Source organism: Chiloscyllium plagiosum, unplaced genomic scaffold (genome assembly GCF_037043375.1).
Source record: "Chiloscyllium plagiosum isolate Xiang-an unplaced genomic scaffold, Cpla_swu_hap1 HiC_scaffold_3, whole genome shotgun sequence".
Lineage (NCBI taxonomy): Eukaryota > Metazoa > Chordata > Chondrichthyes > Orectolobiformes > Hemiscylliidae > Chiloscyllium > Chiloscyllium plagiosum.
This window is the reverse complement of record NW_028270141.1, coordinates 58,937,471-58,956,418: the sequence shown is the minus strand read 5'-3', so window position 1 is coordinate 58,956,418 and position 18,948 is coordinate 58,937,471. Positions and strand designations below refer to the sequence as shown.

At 40.9% G+C, this 18,948-nt stretch overlaps 1 long non-coding RNA gene across 1 annotated transcript; it reads right to left on the bottom strand.

The window, feature by feature from the left end:
* Window positions 1–1,431: 1,431 nt before the first annotated feature.
* LOC148150587 (uncharacterized) lies at window positions 1,432–18,942 on the bottom strand. The gene is made up of 3 exons (XR_015753152.1): window positions 18,845–18,942; window positions 13,012–13,133; window positions 1,432–1,811 (listed from the first exon to the last, which is right to left on the bottom strand). It is a non-coding gene; the product is annotated as an uncharacterized LOC148150587 (long non-coding RNA).
* Window positions 18,943–18,948: the final 6 nt, after the last annotated feature.

Genomic DNA, 18,948 nt, shown 5'->3' with positions numbered 1-18,948 from the left:
TGATGATTGAGTCTGTTATCCCACTGGCAGTGGATACAGCAATGCTGAATTTCTACATGCCAAAATCTTTGTGGTAAATCTCATTAATTTGTTGTGAAATCAAATATATTGATTTCCCACTACTTTCTGACATCCAGTCACCTAAATGTAATTCCTTTCCTGGCAGCAACAAACATAAGAGCAGAAACAATTGCCTGCAAATGCACTTTGCGTCCTAGAGGAATGAGCTATACCCTTTCAGGTTGTGTGTGCTATGGATGGTCCAAAGTTTACCTGGGCAATTGTTTCTTCCAAAATTGAATAGATTATACCCAGGTAACCTTTGGATCATGCCATAGCGCACACAACTTGAAAGGATATAGCTCATTCCTCAGACAGAAAGTGCATGTAAGACATGAGGGGTCTATTTAATTTCACCCAAAAACAATCATATCTGACACTGAGTCAAGATTGTATGTATATTTCCCGGATAAACTTTTTGCTGGATTATTGGTTCCTCTGCTTCATCTCCAAGCTCTGCTTAGTTTCCATGATTCAGCTGAGACCAGCTACAATGAAATACATACTAGGGCAAAAAAGTAATATGGAGGCCTTTGGGTGTTAAGTCGTCTTTTGATTCTTGGACTCCTATTTATGAAAAGAGTTGCTTGTGTCTTCAGTGGAGGAGTTCCACTGGACTTTGCCAGAAATATAAAAATCATAAGGAACTTAATGTTCAATAACTACTGATCCAGTGAATACATGCATCCACATTTTTCAGTGCAGACTAGCCCTATTACCTGAAACTTCTGTGATCAACTCTTAAGGTAGGTTTTCATTTTTTCATAAAGAAATTATCTACTGTAGTAATAGAAAATGCTTATTGTATATGTAATATAATTGGCTGCACTGACAAATATACCTCCCATGTTGCAAAGTATTTAGGTTTCTATTGAGGTTATTGGCAGGTATGCCTTCAAAGTGTTCTATGTGTGTCTTTGGTATTCTCTAGACGTATAACCACTAACTGATACTGGCTCCGAAGGACAAGCAGATTTGCATGATTGTCTTTTGTCATTGACCCAGGAATAATAATTCTTCTAGAAAGCATCTTGTTTTGTCTTGCCTTTCCATAGGGATTCAATAACAACAATTCTTTCTACATTGCCTTTTCCTGGGCTTGGTTTCTCCCTGTGAGCTGTCAATCTTTTAGGTCATTCCACTCTGTTGAAAGATCATCAACCTGAAATATTTCTTCTCTGCAAAGGTTGCCTTAGAAGTTCAGTGTTTCCATCAATTAGTGTTTGTTGGAGATGGATTTCTGGCATTATTGTATTTTGCTTGTTGCTGCTTCCTAGGTTTTTGATATAAAGATTGACAATTAGAGTTAATTTTACCCCCTTCTTTCAATACATGCACAAGACTTCATGGATGTACTCATTGTGTATTCTTTGTTGGTTTTAATATAATTTTTCCTCAAACTGAAAGTGTAGAAGAGACAAATAACATTCCAGATATAAGTAAAGATCAAAAAGTAAAAGGGAGGGAAGCACTGAAAACTAGGGAGTCACTAGGGAGAAAAATCTGAGAAAATTATTACAACTGAAACTTGCAAGTGCCCAGTTCCCAGTGGACTTCATTGATATGTCTTCAAAGAAGTAAAAACAATGATTGCAGATGCTGGAAACCAGATTTTGGATTAGTGGTGCTGGAAGAGCACAGCAGTTCAGGCAGCATCCAAGGAGCTTCGAAATCGATGTTTCGGGCAAAAGCCCTTCATCAGGAATAAAGGCAGTGAGCCTGAAGCATGGAGAGATGTCTTCAAAGAAGTGCTGTTGAGATAAGTAGTATTGTTCAGAGTATTCCATCATTTCTTAGATCAAAGTGACCTATTACATTGAAAAATAATGTAATTCACATTTCACAAAGATGAAAAACAGAAATCAGAAACCTATAGGCCAGTTAGCTTCATATCTGTCATTGAGAAAATCATATAATTCTAATTACTGCAGATGGAGGCTGTTCAACCCATACAATTTAGAACTTAGAACAGAACATTACAGCACTCGATGTTGTGCCGACCTTTAATCTTACTCCAAGGTCAAACTAGCCTACATACCCTACATTTTGCTATCATTCATGTGCCGATCTAAGAGTCACTTAAATGTCCCCGATGTATCTGACTCTACTGAAACTGCTGGCAGTACATTCCACACACCCACCACCCTCTGAGTAAAGAACCTACCCCTGAAATCCCCCCAAACCTTCCTCCAATCACTAAAATTACATCCCCTCATGATGACCATTTCCAACATGGGAAAAAGTCTCTGGCTGTCCACTCTATTTGTGCCTCATCATCTTGTACACTTCTATCAAGTCACCTCTCATCCTTCTTGGCTCCACTGAGAAAAGTCCTAGCTCCCTCAACCTTTCTTCACAACCTCCCTCCAGCCTTCTAGTAAATCTCCTCTGCACCCTCTCTAAAGCTTCCACATCTTTCTGCTAATGAAGTGACTATACTGAACAAAATATTCTAAGTGTGGTCTAACCAGGGCTCTTTGAGCTGCAGCTCCACTTTGTAGCTCTTAAACTGAATCCCCTTGATAATGAAAGCCATATGCCTTCCTGACAACCCTATCAACTTGGGTGGCAACTTTGAGGGATCTATGGTGTGGACTCCAAAATCCCTCTGTTCAAAATCCACCAACTTTTAAAGTCCTTTTGGAGTTCTGCACTATCCTCCTCACAGCTTGCATTCTTCCAAGTTTAGTGTCATCTGCAAACTTGGAAATAGTTCCCTGCTCACCAAGATCCAGATTGTTAATACGTATCTGCCAGCTATTATTAAGGAGGTTATCACAGCACCTTTATAAAATCTTAATGCAATCGAGACATAGTCAACATGATTTTTGAAAGGGAAATCCTATCAACCAAATTTATTGTACTACTTTGAAGGAATAACCAGCACTGTTGAGGAAGACGATCCTTTAGATGTGGCGTACATGGATTGCTAGAGGGCATTCAACATAGAAAACTAGGAGCCGAAATAGGCCATTTGACAATTTGAGCTTGCTCCGTCATTACTGATCATCCAACTCAGTATTCTTTGCCCGCTTTGACGCTTTTGACTCTTTAGCCCCAAGTACTATGTCCAACTCCTTTTTGAAAACATCTCCTGTTTTGTCCTCAACTGCAGGGAATTCAGTGTGTTACATCAAAAGTGACAAATAAAATAAGAAAAGGGGTAGCTTTTTATTTATTTATGGGATGTGGGCAATACTGGCTGGCTAGTGTTTATTGCCCATCCTTAGTTGCCCTTGAGAAGGTGGTGATGAGCTGCCTCCTTAAACTGCTGCAGTCCACCTGCTGTGGGTTAACCCACAATGCTAGTAGGGAGGGAATTCCAGGAGTTTGACCCAATGAAGGAAAAGTCAGGATGGTGAGTGGCTTGAAGGGGAGCTTGCAGGTGCTGCCCTTGTCCTTCTAGATGAAAGTAGTGCTGTCTGAGGATCTTTGGTGAATCTTTTGGAAGGTGCTGTCTGAGGATCTTTGGTGAATCTCCGCAGTGCATCTTGTAGATAGTAGCAGCAGTGTGTACTGAGCGTTCATGGTGGAGGGGTTGGATCCTTGTGGATGCAGTGCCAGTTAAGTAGGCTGCTTTGTCCTGGATGGTGTCAATCTTTTGAGTGTTCCTGGAGTTGCATTTGTCCAGGAGAGTGGGCAGCTCTTCTAATTTTGGCACTAGCCCTCAGATGTTAGTAAGGAGGATACTGCAGTGTTGACAGGGCTGTTTCTGCCATTTGTCTTTTCTAGTGCCTAGGTTGATGTCAGATGATCCATCCAGTTTCATTATTTAATAGCATGGAAAGTGAATTGGTTAGCTGAAATAGGAAGCAGGGTCATGAGTTGGCAAGGTAAAACAAATGGTGTTACATCAGTGCAAGCTATGTGAATGACTTTGATGAAGGGGCAGAATGTTTGCTGATAAATCTTTTGATGAAACAATGATAGGTAGGAGATAACATGACAAGAGAATCTAAGAGGATATAGATAGGTTAAGTGGATGGACAAAAATATTACAGATAATATAAAATGGGAAAATGTAAACTTTTATTCACTTTTTGCAGGAAGAATAGAAAAGCAATGGAGACAGATTTCTAAACTCTGCAGTACAGAGGGGTCTGTGTGTCAAAGGAGTGACAAAAGTTTAGTATGCAGGTACAGCAAGTGATTAGGAAGGCAAATGAAATGTTTACTCAAAGGATAATGTGACATCAAAATAAGAAATTTTGCTACAGTTTTCCATGGCATTGGTAAGAATATATCCAGAGTATCAGATATAGTTTTGGTATCCTTACTTAACGAGAAGTATAATTTCAGTGGAGAGAAGGCATGCTTGACAGATCCTTGAGTTGATAGGGCTGTTTTTTTTTTGAGGAAATGTTACAAACATGAAATAAAGAAACAGAGGATAGGAGCAGAAGCAGGCCATTCAGGTCCTCGAGCCTGCTCCACCATTCAATACAATCATGACTGATCATCACACTTATCCCCCCATATTCCTTGATCCCTTTAGCCACAAGGGCTATATCTACTCAGTCCACTCAGTCCTAAAAAGTTTTATCCCTTATCCTTAAACTTTGGGGCTGCAAGATGACCCAATGGTTAGTATTGCTGCCTCAGTGCCAGGGATCCTGCTTCAATTCTAATCTCGGGTGATTTTCTGGGTGGTGTTTGCATGTTTTCCCAGTGTGTGAGTGAGTTTCCTGTGGGTGCTCCAATTTCATCCCACAGTCCAAAGGTTAGATGACTGGTTACTTCATAGGGTCAGTGTGGACTTGTTGTGCCAAATGGCCTATTTCAACACTGTAGGGATTCTTCTAAAAAATGACCCACCATTGTGGACTACCCCACTATTGAGAAAATCCTTCCTGCATCTAATCTGTCAAGTCCTGTTAAAATTTTGAGATGATGCGATATACCCACCTCTCCCATGCCTCATTTTTCTAAACTCCAGTGAATGTAATCCTGACCAATTCAAGCTCTCCTCATATTAGTCCCGTCATCCCAGGAATCAATCTGGTAAAGTTTTGCTGCACGCCTTCTATAGCATTGCCTGAAACGAAGTACTCAAACCTTCCCTTGTGTGACAGACAAAAGGCTGGGAATGAACTCAGAATTTAAATTTCAAAAATCCATCTTTAGTACCAATATCCAATATAAAACACATTCATTGTACCATTTACTTCTCACTCTATGAATTGATCTAACTTAACATCAGTTTTAACATTTAATTTAACTTCACTTTACCTTTACCTATTTCCTTTAACTCAGTTTAGTTTGAATCAAATACTACCCCAATTTGAGTGAAGTGGCCAACTTTGTTCTCCTGAGAATGTCTTGCCTCGGGGTTCTTCATCTTCTGAAAATTACTTTGGGGCTTAAGTTCTCAAAAGTGTTCTGGGAGCCTTCTATGAAAATTCTTTTGTTCTAATTCACCTGAAAACATGTTCCATTTCCAGAAAGATTTCTGGCACTCAGCCAATGATCTGATCAAATCCTGATCAGATTGTTGATCCCAGAAAATGGAGTTTACTGGTAAACAACTCAAATATTTACACTGTTGAAAACTGCATATTCCATATAAAGGTAATAGTAGTGCCAGTATGTCTAGAGAACACTATTACATTTGCCTTATTTAATCAACACAGGAAACTGCAAGTCACAACTGGCTGCAGTTTTAACTGAGGTCAGAGTAACTTGATCAAAACACCCAGCATGCTTGATTTGAGATTGACTGACTCAAAAACAGAAATAGCCATTTCTGCTGCTGGCCACCTGACCATAATTGCAAGAACATCCTTCCTCCAATAAGGAGACCAAAACTACTCACAATATTCTAGGTGTGGCATTACCAGTGCTCTGTATAATTGCAGCAAGACATCCTTGTTTCTGTACTTGAATCCTCTCAGTATGAAAGGCAACATACAGTCTGCCTTCTTTACTGCTTGCTACACCTGTGTGCTTAATTTCAGTTACTGGTACAAAAAGACACCCAGGTCTTGTTGAATACAAGACATGATATTGGAGTAGAATTAGGCCATTTTCAAATTTATCCACATTATACTGCATCTGCAATGCATTTACCCTCCCATTTGGCAACAACTCTGCAATGTCCTCACAACTGACCCTTCCACTCAGCTTTGTGTCATTTGCAAATTGAGATAATACATTTAGTTCCTTTATCGAAGTCATTTACATTTTGTGAATAAATAAGGTCCTGGTATCAATCCCTACAGTATCCCACTAGTCACTGTGGGAGATTAGAAATGTTGTTTTTGCAGGTGGGGTGGGTTGTATGTAGACTTTAATGAATATAGACAGTCTTTTAAAGAATATAGTTTTAAGTTAGGAAATAACTATGAAGGGTTGTAGCTGACCACAAAAAGCAGCAAGGGCATTTCACAATAAAGCTTATAGTATGATAAGAGAAACTGGATAAAAGAACAAGCTGTAACAAACAAGGAACAAAGAATGCAGACAAGGACAGCAGGATGGCCAGATAAGAAAACAACTAACAAGTGAGGTAATCAGCTTATGATAGGATGGGAAAAGGGAGGCGTGATTCCGCAACTTGTAAACTGAATAAGAATGCTTTAATGTTTTGTTTTCGCGTGCATTTCTGCTTGATTGCCAAAGCGTCCGGTGCTTGCAAGTAGTAATAAATTGTTCTTGTTTCCAAGGCTTTGTCTCAGGCTGATTGATTTGAGTGAGTTCTGTTTCTCACAATTTGGGGGCTCGTCCAGGATCCAAGACGCCTACCGCTCGACACTCTAGGGACAACGGGGGAGGTGCACCTCGCTGATTTTGGTGATCTCCGACTCCCTTGCTTGTCGCTCGCGGTTTGGGCGAGTACGATCCAGACTGGCAGATCCTGGAAACAAGGCAGGCAGACGCGGCGGGTTCGGTCGGGCAACTCTAATGCACAAGACCAGGGTAGAGAAAGGTCTTAAAGGATATATCCGGGCGATGGGGGCAGTGGTATCTGCTGCAGGAATTGCTGCAGGACAGGGTGCACCGAAATGACCAGGTAACTGTGCATAGACCAAGAAAAGAGACCTTTAAGTTTTGCCTTGATAGTCGGGCATACGAAAGTATGGGGAATTGGCGATATATAAAATTAAGCATATGTCCATGGAAAACAGCCAGTGTCAGAAGTAGCTGAAGGGCTACTGAGGGTACACTTCGTAACTAACTTATGGCCAGATGTCCAGCAAAATATTCAAAAGCTAGAGGAGTCATTGCGGGAAGCTCAAAGTGTCTGTGAGATAGGGTGTCTGTGTGTGAGTGAGTGAGAGAGAGAGAGGGAGAAAGAGCTGTACAGCAAGTAGAAAGTTTAACCCTTTGTGATTCAGTTTGAATGCATATTTGTTTGTTGGTGATTGAATGTTTGTGCTTTGTTCCCTGGAGTTTCAGATCTGGGACGGTTTTGAATCTAATTTCTACTATGGAAGTTATAACATGATTTCTTTTAAGGTTAAGGATTTTACAGATTATGAAATAAAATGTTAACTCCTGTTCTTTTTACAGGTCATGACTGCCTTACTATCAGTTTCTAACTAATCTCTTATCCTTAGATAAAAGTGATTTATGGAAAACAGTTGAAGTCAAAAAAAGCATATAATTGGTCAGATTAATCGGACGAGCAAGGTGTCTAGTCGGGTCCCTGAAGGGAGTGTGGAAGAAGGTGACACCGGACCTCGTTAAGATTAATTAAATTAGCAACAATGGGATGCACGGGGAGTTGCCAATGTAACGATTGATCTGTAAATAACATTAAAGGGGATATATCCCGCCGACAGTTCTTTGGGGAGAATGTTGGATAATTGGGAACAACTCCCAGACGCGGGAGAAAGATAAGGCTAAAATGATAAACTTTTGCTGTTTCGTTTGGACTAGAGAAAGTATTAAGGCGCCTGGTATTTTTGTTTTGGCCAAATATGGGTCCGATGAGGATTGGCTGTGTCAAGATCTTAATATATATATGTCAATCGAAAAGAACGGTGCAGTTAAAAAAAAAAGAGTCTGATTATGTGGCTTGTTGGATAGGGAGCACGGGAGTGAAATTATGTCCCATGAATACGGAGGAATCAAAAAAAATGAAAAAAGGAAGTCACAATGGGATCCCTTAACGTGTTTACCGCTCCCGTATACTACTCCCCGGAACGAGCCTACAGCTCCCGAAGTAGAACAGAGTCCAGACAAAGGGGAACGGACTCTGAACTAAAAGATGCAGAAACCCATACCCCTACATTTACTCCTTACCTAACTACAGGCAATTAAGCATGGCCAATTCACCTGACCTGCAATTGGATATGTAAACACTCCCTTAACTAGCAGTGAAGTTAGGGTCTTTAAAAAGGAAATGAAAAGTTTAATAGAGGATCAGGTTGGACTAGCCAAACAATTAGAGCAATTCCTACAGTCTAATTTATGTACTTGGGGAGAACTGATGGCAATTTTAGGAACGTTATTTTCAGGGGAAGAATGAGGTATGATTAGGAGAGTAGCTTTATAGGAATGGGAAAAGCAGCACCCAGATGGGGAAGAAGGGGCCCCAGCAGAACAAATTCCCAAATGTTGACCCTCATTGGGAAAATAATGACAGAAGATAGGGAGTCAATGTGGGATCGATGAGAAATGGTAATATTAGGAATTAAAGAGGTGGCACCTAGATCACCAAACTTTGAAGGCCTTTGAAGTATGACAAGGATGAAACCCCTTCTGCATTTCTTAAAAGGCTCAAGGAGGCCACAAGGAAGTATTCGGGAATGGATCCCAATAATCCCATAGCACAAGGATTCTTAAATGTCCAGTTTGTAGCTAAATCATGGCCGGACATACAAAAGAAATTACAGAAATTAGATGGATGGAGTGAAAGACAGATGGAAGAACTGTTGTGTGAGGCACAGAAAGTATATGTGAAAAGGGAAGACAAGCAGAAACAGAAAGCCAAAATGATGGTGGCGGCAGTAGAAGAAATAACAAAAAGGAGAATGGGATCAAGGGATAGCAGGAAGGGTAGGGGAGGATATGAAAGACAAGGGTCAGATACCCAGGAAAGGAGGCAACAGGCAGGGTGTTACCATTGAGGGGAAGTGGGGCATTTTAAACGGGAATGCCTGGAATTAGCACGAGAAAGGGAAGCAGTTTCCCTAATGACTTTAGATGAAGATTAGGGGAGTCAGGGGTTCCTTCCTCCCGAGACCCACCGGGAACCCTTGATAAATTTAAAGGTGGGACCTGAAGGGGAGGAGGCAATATTTTTGGTGGACACGGGAGCGGCACGGTCATCTCTAAATTTTAGACCTACCGACATTAAATTGACTAAGGATTATCTTAAAGTTTCCGGAGTAAAAGGCAAAGAATTCTTGGTGCCTATTTTTGAGCCAACCCTAATTAGAAGAAATAATGAGGAAGTGATAGGACAATCCCTATATATTCCTGACATTGGAAGTAATCTATTAGGTAGGGATTTGATTATATTGCTGGGCTTAAAAATTGGGGTGGAGGATAGTGCAGAAACTGTAACGATGGCTAAGGCAACCTAAGGAAGATGGATCCTCCTGAATGGAAGGGAGTTATTAAGTAAACCAGTCATGAGAAACATCTTAACCACCTTGCACCAAGGCAGTCACTGGGGCTCCCAAGCCATGTGTGACAGTGTTAAGGAAGTACGGATGTACACATTAGCCAAGCAGGTATGCACAGGATGCCCGACTTGCCAAAAGTAACAAGGGGGGCAAGAGGTGGAAGAAACCCTGGGGTAAGACCTTTTAAAGAAAAATACAGGTAGATTACACAGAATTACCCCCAGTAGGGAAACAAAAGTACTTATTAGTCCTAATGGATCACCTAACTGGGTGGGTGGAGGCATTTCCAATGTCCTCAGCTACCTCAAAGGGAGTAGTGAAAACTCTTTTAGAACATATAATTCCTCGATATGGAGTGGTGGAAAGTATAGATTCAGACCAAGGTAGCCATTTTACCTCTAAGATCCTACAAGTAGTAGTGGCGGGATTTGAGATCTCTTGGGAATTCCACACTCCTTGGCACCTGCCTTCCTCTGGACGGGTGGAACAAATGAATCAAACCTTAAAGAAGCAATTGTCTAAGCTAGTCCTAGAGACTCTATGCCATGGACAAAATGTTTACTTATCGCGTTGCTACGCATTAGGACTGCGCCTAGATGTGATATAGGCCTCTCTCCTTATGAGGGGATGTTTGGATTACCTTTCCTGGGTGGAAGAGGGGAACTACCAATTGTAGAGTTGAATGACAAGTTTAAAGAATTATATTGTGGCGCTCGGTTCTTCTTCGTCTGTCCTTAGGAAGAAGGGTCTGTTGACCCAGACACCTCCACTTGAGTTCGCAGTACATTGGATACGACCGGGTGATTGGGTCCTGATAAAGACCTGGAAAGATACCAAACTGCACCCAAGCTGGGAGGGACCGTTCCTAACCCTCCTGACTACTGAAACAGCCATCCGAACTGCTGAAAAAAGGTGGAGTCATCACACTCGTGTTAAGGGCCCGGTGGACGCTCCATCCCCTCCAGCAGAGTGGCAAGCACATCCTACAGACAACCCTCAAAGTCAAGCTGAGCAAAAAGAATGGACTGAGATAAGAGACTATTAAGAATTGGTTAAAAAACTGTAACCCAAAACAATTGTAAGTGTTGCATGGACTCACTCATCCCTGGTATTTAAAGGGTTAAAGAATAGACAGAGTGCTGTGAGCTGAAATGAGTGGTCAGCTTTATATTGTCACGATAATATTGGCGCTAGCTGCCAAGGGGGGTGGGAAAAATCATTTCACCACTTTGTCCCTTTAGTTTAGCATAATTCTGACATACTGATTGTTGGGTGTGTGCGGAGATCCCACACCATGGGGAATCTGGAATTCCTCTCACGGTAATACCACATACCAAAGAATAAGTGAACGATGTACAACAATTTGACTCGGGTTCAAATGATGCAACTTGGAGATTTGAAAGGGGTAATTATAACATTGCAGGGTGGTTCCCTAAACCCAGCCCCGAAAACTTCTGCAATCAGAATGATACCGCACCCTTCCGATTAGGAAAATCATCTTGTGTCTACACCAGCCAAGCCACTGCCACGATCATTCCCCAAGTATTGAATGGGACATATTGGGTGGGTGGCTTAAGGGCGAGAAGTTTGTTTGGAGTGGCGGATGTAACGGGAATGGGGTGCTGGGACCATCCAGTTCAGACACTACCTCAAAACCAGAAAGGCTGGATTGGCTGCTGCTACCTTGCCTATATAATTCCCCAACTTGAGGCTGTTAAAGAGCCCCAAAAATACCTTGGAATAAACAGGGAGGAAGGCAAGTAACTGAAGGAGATCGCCTCCTCTGGACTTTGATACCTATGTATGGGACCACTTGAGCAGGAGTAAAAACAAAAGTTAGCGGCTTCCCTGGAAGAGTTGGCCAATACTGCTGATGCATTGGCTAAAACCCAATCCCAAGTAGCAGCCATAACGACCGAAATGATTGCCACTAGGCTAACAACCCTTCAGAACAGGATAGCTCTGGATTATATTCTTGCAGAGAAGGGTGGTACCTGTGCACTAATTGGAGAGGAATGTTGTACGTACATACCTGAGGTCTCCTCTAACATTACTGATATCTCCAAACATGTGCGAAACAAAATCGCCAAGGGAGGCCAGTAATCGGTACTGGAACGAAAAAGGATGGGAATGGGGGAAATTGGGGATTGACTGGTTGGGGAAGGTGGTTAGTCAATCTAGCTATCTATGGATTATTGATATTAGTGGGTCTGGTGGTAGGGTTCAATGTCCTAAAATGGGTAATAAGCCGACTGATGACATCCCTTGGGGAGGGAACCCAAATAAATCAGATGCTTTTACAATCAGCAGGTGATATGCAACAAAGAGAAAGTCAAAGAATTCTTCTAGAGTTCGAGGGACGAACAACACAAATGTAAAATGTAAGATTGTGGACCTCATTACCAGAAGGCGTAAGAGGGCAGTACATAAGAAAATGAATTAAAGGAGACTTAAGTGCCAAAACAACAATTAGAGAAAAAGAGAGAATTGTGGGAGATTAGAAATGTTGTTTTTGCAGGTGGGGGGGGTGGGGTGTTAATTCTTGTAGCATGTAGCATACTTAAGGCTAAGACTTTAATGAATATAGATGGTCTTTTAAAGAAAATAGTTAAGTTAGGAAATAACTATGAAGGGTTGTAGCTGACCACAAAAAGAAGCAGCAGAAGCATTTCACAATAAAGCTTATAGTATGATAAGAGAAACTGGATAAAAGAACAAGCTGTAACAAACAAGGAACAAAGAATGCAGACAAGGACAGCAGGATGGTCAGATAAGAAAATAACTAAGTGAGGTAATTGGCTTATAGTAGGATGGGAAAAGGGAGGTGTGATTCCGCAACTTGTAAACTGAATAAGAATGCTTTAATGTTTTGTTTTCGTGCGCATTTCTGCTTGATTGCAGAAGCATCCGGTGCTTGCAAGCCTGTAATATATTGTTCTTGTTTCCAAGGCTTTGTCTCAGGCTGACTGATTTGAGAGTGAGTTCTGTTTCTCACATCACTCTGTCATTCAGAAAATGACCCATTTATTCCTACTTGTTGTTTCCCGCTTGGTAACTAACCTTATCAATCTCCTCATTGCTTCCAATCCATGAACATGAATTTGACATCTTAATCTCTTACATGGGACTTTGTCAAAAGCCTCAAAATCCAAATAAATCATATCTACTGGCTCCCTTGACCAATTCCACTTGTAAAATCCTCAAAGAATTCTAGTAGATTTGTCAAACATGAATTTCCCTTTATAAGTCCACGCTGACTGTGTTTTCTATGTGCGCTGCTTTACAATTCTTGATAGTCGACTCTAGCATCTTCCTCACTACTGTAAAGAGAAAAACACACACCGCTACCGGTAAGTAATTTTAAAACAAACCACCTTACCTTAGCTGCTGCTCGCACTCAAAGTGACCGTTGGTGTCGAAGGGTGAGTATTTATACTCACTGCTTTCCTTCCCGGCTGTCCCTCTGGTCTTCGTCACTTCCCCCTGCTGCTCCCGCTCTTTCTGTAAAGAGAGAAAAAAAACATGGCTGCCCGCTACCGGTAAGTAATTTTAAAACAAACTGTCTTACCTTAGCTGCTGCTCGCACTCAAAGTCATACAAAATCTTCAAATATTTTTGAGAGGTGTAGAATGAACTCTTGATTATGAAGGGAATAAAAGATTATAGGTAGTATACACTGCTGAGATCAAAGTCAAATCATCCATTATCTTATTGAATGGCGGAACATGTGTGAAGGACCAAGTGACTCTTGTTCCTTGTTCCTATGTTTATAGGAAATTGGTGAGAATCTGGAATTTAATACTACATGGAGTAGTTATTTATATGATTGTTCATGTATTTGTAGCTGAGGAGAATGGCATAAATCCATTAAAGATCAGATAGATAAATACATGAGAAACAAATGGAGAATAAAGAAAAAATTGACATTGATAGTGTGAAATGAAATGAGTTGAGAGGAGGCTCATATATAGCATGAAGATCGGCATTGATTGAATGACCTGCTTCTGGGCTGTACATTTCATGCCATTCTATACAATATTTATTAATTTTCACATAAAAGTGTAATGGTTCATATCAAATCATTCCATAACTCTGGGTGAAGAAATTTCTCCAGCTCTCTTACTAGCAATTTTAAATAGATGACCTCTTATCAATGACACTCCCAAGGTTGCACCAGGGTTGACTATATCCGACACAGAGGCAGAATATTACTGAGCTGAGATGTTTTAATGTAGGCAGCTAACAAAATTGTGCGTGGGTTGTTTCAAGAGATCTGTCATTTTACAGATATGCACTATTACATTGCTGTCATTTCTTTTTATGTAAACATTAATGTATAAAATGATTTTGTACATAATAGGGAAGTATATTTACATTTTAATTTACTGGCACCTTAATTGCATCCTTATCATTGTAGAAAGTGCTATGTGTAGGTCTCAAAGGGAAAGAAATAATTGATGAGCTCTTGTTACATCTTTGTCAGCTTGGGCATTGGTTGATGTGCTGCAAAGGTTCGTATTCTCCCTTATACTCTTCACAGTGTCATCTTTATTGTAGTTCTTTCACAAACCTAATACACTTCTATCAATTGAGCATATTTCAATTTTTTTTTAGCCTATCCTGTTTTATACTGGAAGGTATTGTCAGAGCAGTTCAGCTAGCAACCATTTTGCACTTGTACTTTTAAGATTTGATTTGTTATATTTAGAGTCATAGGGTCAGAGAGATGTATAGCACGGAAACAGATCCTTTGGTCGAACTCATCCATGCCGATCAGATATTGTAACCTAATCTAGTCACATATACTTAGATTTACGTGGATAACTTAGTGTGGAAGCAGGCCCTTCAGTTCAACAAGTCCACACTGATCCGCCGAAGTCACCCACCCAAAGTTTGTGCGAAGATTTGTAGCTCGGGTGCTCGTTCTTGTGGTTCTGTTCACCGAGCTGGAAGTTTTTGTTGCAAACGTTTCGTCCCCTGGCTAGGCGACATCATCAGTGCTTGGGAGCCTCCTGCGAAGCGCTTCTTTGATGTTTCCTCCGGTGTTTATAGTGGTCTGTCCCTGCCGCTTCCGGTTCGCAGGAGGCTCCCAAGCACTGATGATGTCGCCTAGCCAGGGGACGAAACGTTTGCAACAAAAACTTCCAGATCGGCGAACTGCACCCACCCAGACCCATTCCCCTACACCTAACACTAAGGACAATTTAGCATAGCCAATTCACCTAACCTGCACATTTTTGGACTGTGGGAGGAAACCGGAGCACCTGGAGGAAACCCACGCAGATAATGTGCAAACTCCACACAGACATTTGCCTGAGGTGGGAACTGGCGCTGTGAGCCAGCAGTGCTAACCACTGTGCCACCCTGCTGCCCACTTGTCAGCACTTGGCCCATATCCCTCTAAACCCTTCCTATTCATGTACCCATCCAGATGTCTTTTAAATGTTGCAATTGTACCAGTCTCCACCACTTGCTCTGGCAGCTCATTCCATATGTGCACCACCCTCTGTGTGAAAAAGTTGCCTCTTAGGTTCCTTTTAAATTTTTCGCCTACCCAAATGAAGAAAAAGCACCAAGCTTTCTTCCTTAGTTGTGCAGATTATCAATATGATTCAGTCAACAACATCTGTTAATGAGCAAGAAGCTGAAATCTCAGCATGAAACAATTTCAAAATAAGTGGCAAATGGAGTTCAATGTAGCTAAGTGTGAGGTGATTCACTTTGGTAAGAGTAACAAAAAGATGGGGTACTGGGCTAATGGTCGGATACTTGGTAGTGTGGATGAGCAGAGGGATCTTGGTGTCCATGTACACAGATCTCTCAAAGTTGCCACCCAGGTAAATAGTGCGGTGAAGAAGGCATATGGCGTACTGGCTTTTCTTGGTAGAGGAATTGAGTTCCGGAGTCCTGAGGTCATGTTGCAGTTGTATAAGACTCTGGTGCGGCTGCATCTGGAGTATTGTGTGCAGTTTTGGTCGCCATACTATAGGAAGGATGTGGAGGCACTGGAACAGGTGCAGAGGAAGTTTACCAGGATGTTGCCTGGTATGGTAGGAAGATTGTATGAGGAAAGGCTGAGGCACTTGGGGTTGTTTTCATTGGAGAAAAGAAGGTTTAGGGATGACTTGATAGAGGTATACAAGATGATTAGGGGTTTAGATAGGGTTGACCGTGAGAACCTTTTTCCACGTATGGAGTCAGCTATTACGAGGGGGCATAGCTTTAAATTAAGGGTGGTAGGTATAGGACAGATGTTAGGGGTAGGTTCTTTACTCAGCGAGTCGTGAGTTCATGGAATGCCCTGCCAGTAGCAGTGGTGGACTCTCCCTCTTTATGGGCATTTAAGCGGGCATTGGATAGGCATATGGAGGATAGTGGGATACTGTAGGTTAGGTGGGCTTGGATCGGCGCAACATCGAGGGCCAAAGGGCCTGTACTGCGCTGTATTCTTCTATGTTCTTTGTGTCCGAAGCTATCCTCAGCAAATTATAGGAGGGATATCTATAGTTATCAAAAGCAATGTGGATACTAACCCCAGCTAAACCATTAGATTTAGAAGATGACTATATCTGGACCATGCTTTTCAGAACGTTTAAGTTTTTTTAACCCCTGTCTCAGAACTGTCATATGCATGGCTGAGATCTTTCGTGCATGTTTTCATAAATTACATTTTTGATGCAGCTACTCGGAAATGCTTCACGGTTGCTAAGATGATTTGATGTCACCTCCAAAACTGAAAGAAAATTTTGCAAATGACACAGTAATAAAGAATGGAAAATGGAAAATAGAGAATTCTTCAAATATCAACTTGACGTGTTTCCCACAAGGGTGGATTTGAGGTTGTTTCCTGTAGCTGAAAGAATCAGGAACCAAATGTCATCGTTACACAATAAGGAATCAGTCTTCTAGGACTAAAAGGAAATTTCTTCATTCAGACAGCTACCTGTCTTTGTGATTATCTGCCCCCAGTCAGTTGCGGATACTTAGTGATTGCACTTATTCAAAACAGATTTTTAGAGTCACCATTAATGTTCAAGGTCCTTTTCTGTCAATTAACATTTATTCTCAAGGTATTGCTGGTAAAGTCGGCAATTGCAGGATGTCCTACTTGTTCTGAAAAATAGGTTGAACCAGTTTTTGTGAAAAAGATGCAGTTTGTATTGGTTAGATATGACAAAGTGACTTCCAGGATCATTTTGAAAGCAGTTGGTATCAAGTAACATTAATGTGAGAATGATGTCACACATAGGACAGTAGATTAAGTAAACAGAACTTTAATGGTAACTCTAAAAAGATAATCTCTCATTTTCACCATATGACATATAATTCATTTTTCCTTCTTGCTACACAGACAAATGTTAGTTATGCTTACCTTTTATCAGTACTTTCATGATGCTAATGCAAATAAATTAATCACATCAAGGACTTTACCTCTAATATTTTGGTGCAACAGATGTCTAGATTCCACACACAACACTTTTATAATGTACTTTGATGTGGAAGTACAAGGTGACTAGGAAGAAAAGATGAACTAAGAATAATCATTTTACAGCTGACAAGAATGGTGGTTTTGGAAAGGTAAGAAAAGGAATAAAGTATTAGCACTTTAAGCAAATACTGACAACCTATATTGAGAGTTGGAACAAATGAAATGCTATTTAATTGGGAAGGTAGCTGAGAATAAAGATGACTAATATTACTTATGTCTTAAAAAAGCTTTAAGAATTATTTAATTTCAGTAGTATGAAATCTACACTGGTAACTCTGATTGGGAGCTCCTCTAGTGCTTAAGTAACAATGTGCAGGTATGATAATTATCAGGTATCAATAAATTGTGTAATAATGTTTATCTTAGGCTACTAATATGATGTATACAGGTTTCATGGGATGTGGCAACACTGTCTCGGCCAAAATGTATCATCTGTCCATAATTGTCATGGAGAAGGTGAGCTGTCTGCTTGAGCTGCTGAAGTTCTTGGGGTGGCATGTTCCCAACGCAGTGCTATCAGGAAGAGGATCCTAAAAGTTTTACCCAGTGACTGGGGGGAAAAAAAGAATGTGCCTCCAAGTCAGGATGGCACCTAACTTGGAGGAGAATTTACATGTGGTGATGTCCCTTTTATCTGATGTCTTTGTCCTTTGAGATAATCGAGGTTGCACATTTGGAAGGTGTAGTCAAGAGAAAACTGGTGAGTTACAGCAGTGCATCTTGTAGGTAGTACACATTGCTGCCATTGTGTGTTCTGAAGAAATTGTATTAGTCTCAAATTTTAACTGTTTCTCTCCACTAATGGTGCCTCATCCAGCTTTTTCTGGTTTGTTTTTGACACTACTGTACCGTGCTCATGAACTGCCAGGGAAAGTGATAGATGCAAGTACAGTTACATAGTTTAAAAGACAATTGAATAAGTTCATGAATAGAAAAGGTTTTGAGGGATATCGGCCAAGCATAGGCAGATGGGGCTAGTTTAGTTTGGGAACATGGTCAGCAGTGGACTGGTTGAACTGAAGGGTCTATTTCCATGTTGTATGACTCTTTTAGATCTAGAAACAAATGTGACAGGAAAGCAGAAAGGAAGAGTGTTTCCTGACAGCATGGTGGACTGTAGTAAACAATGCTGAAAAAGTTATGTTGGCTTAGGTGACAAAGTTATGGGAGAAGAATACATTAGGCAGAGATTATAAGCTGCAGGGTTGCAGATCATTGTTTTCCAAAGATGAGTAAATGCTTTCCAGATGGGGGAAAAAAATCATGTGAAAACCCCAAAATTGCCATGTTAAGACTTAGCATAATACAACCTGAATGGAAAAGCTAATAATGGAAAGACTGCAGCAGAAATTGACAGAAATCTGAACAGGACACTCTAACTCGTCTCCTTCCAATGACTGACTCTGTTCATATACTGCAAATGAGAAATTGCACCACCTGATTACCCCTGCCTTGTTTAAAGAGTCCGATGAATTAATGTTGTAAAGGATGGAATCTACGCATCTGAAAGCTCCGTTCTACACATACGCCTATCGAACTCCTCGGATATTCTGGCAAAATGTACTTATGTTGTGGCGGAAAGAGTTAACTGCATTTCCAAGGCTATCCTCAAACTGTTGTCAATCATGTTTGTGAGCCAAATGTTGCTCAGTAACGCAAGCGACATGGAATAAATCTCCTGTTAAGCAGTAGAAATACGAAAATTCTGATGTTGAAATATTACCAAGCTGGGAATGTTACAGACTCGATTTACCAGGAGCTGCACGAATGCAGTAGATCTGAAGTGCTGTTGCTAATCTCCAGGGAGGGAAAAGTATACACCTCAGC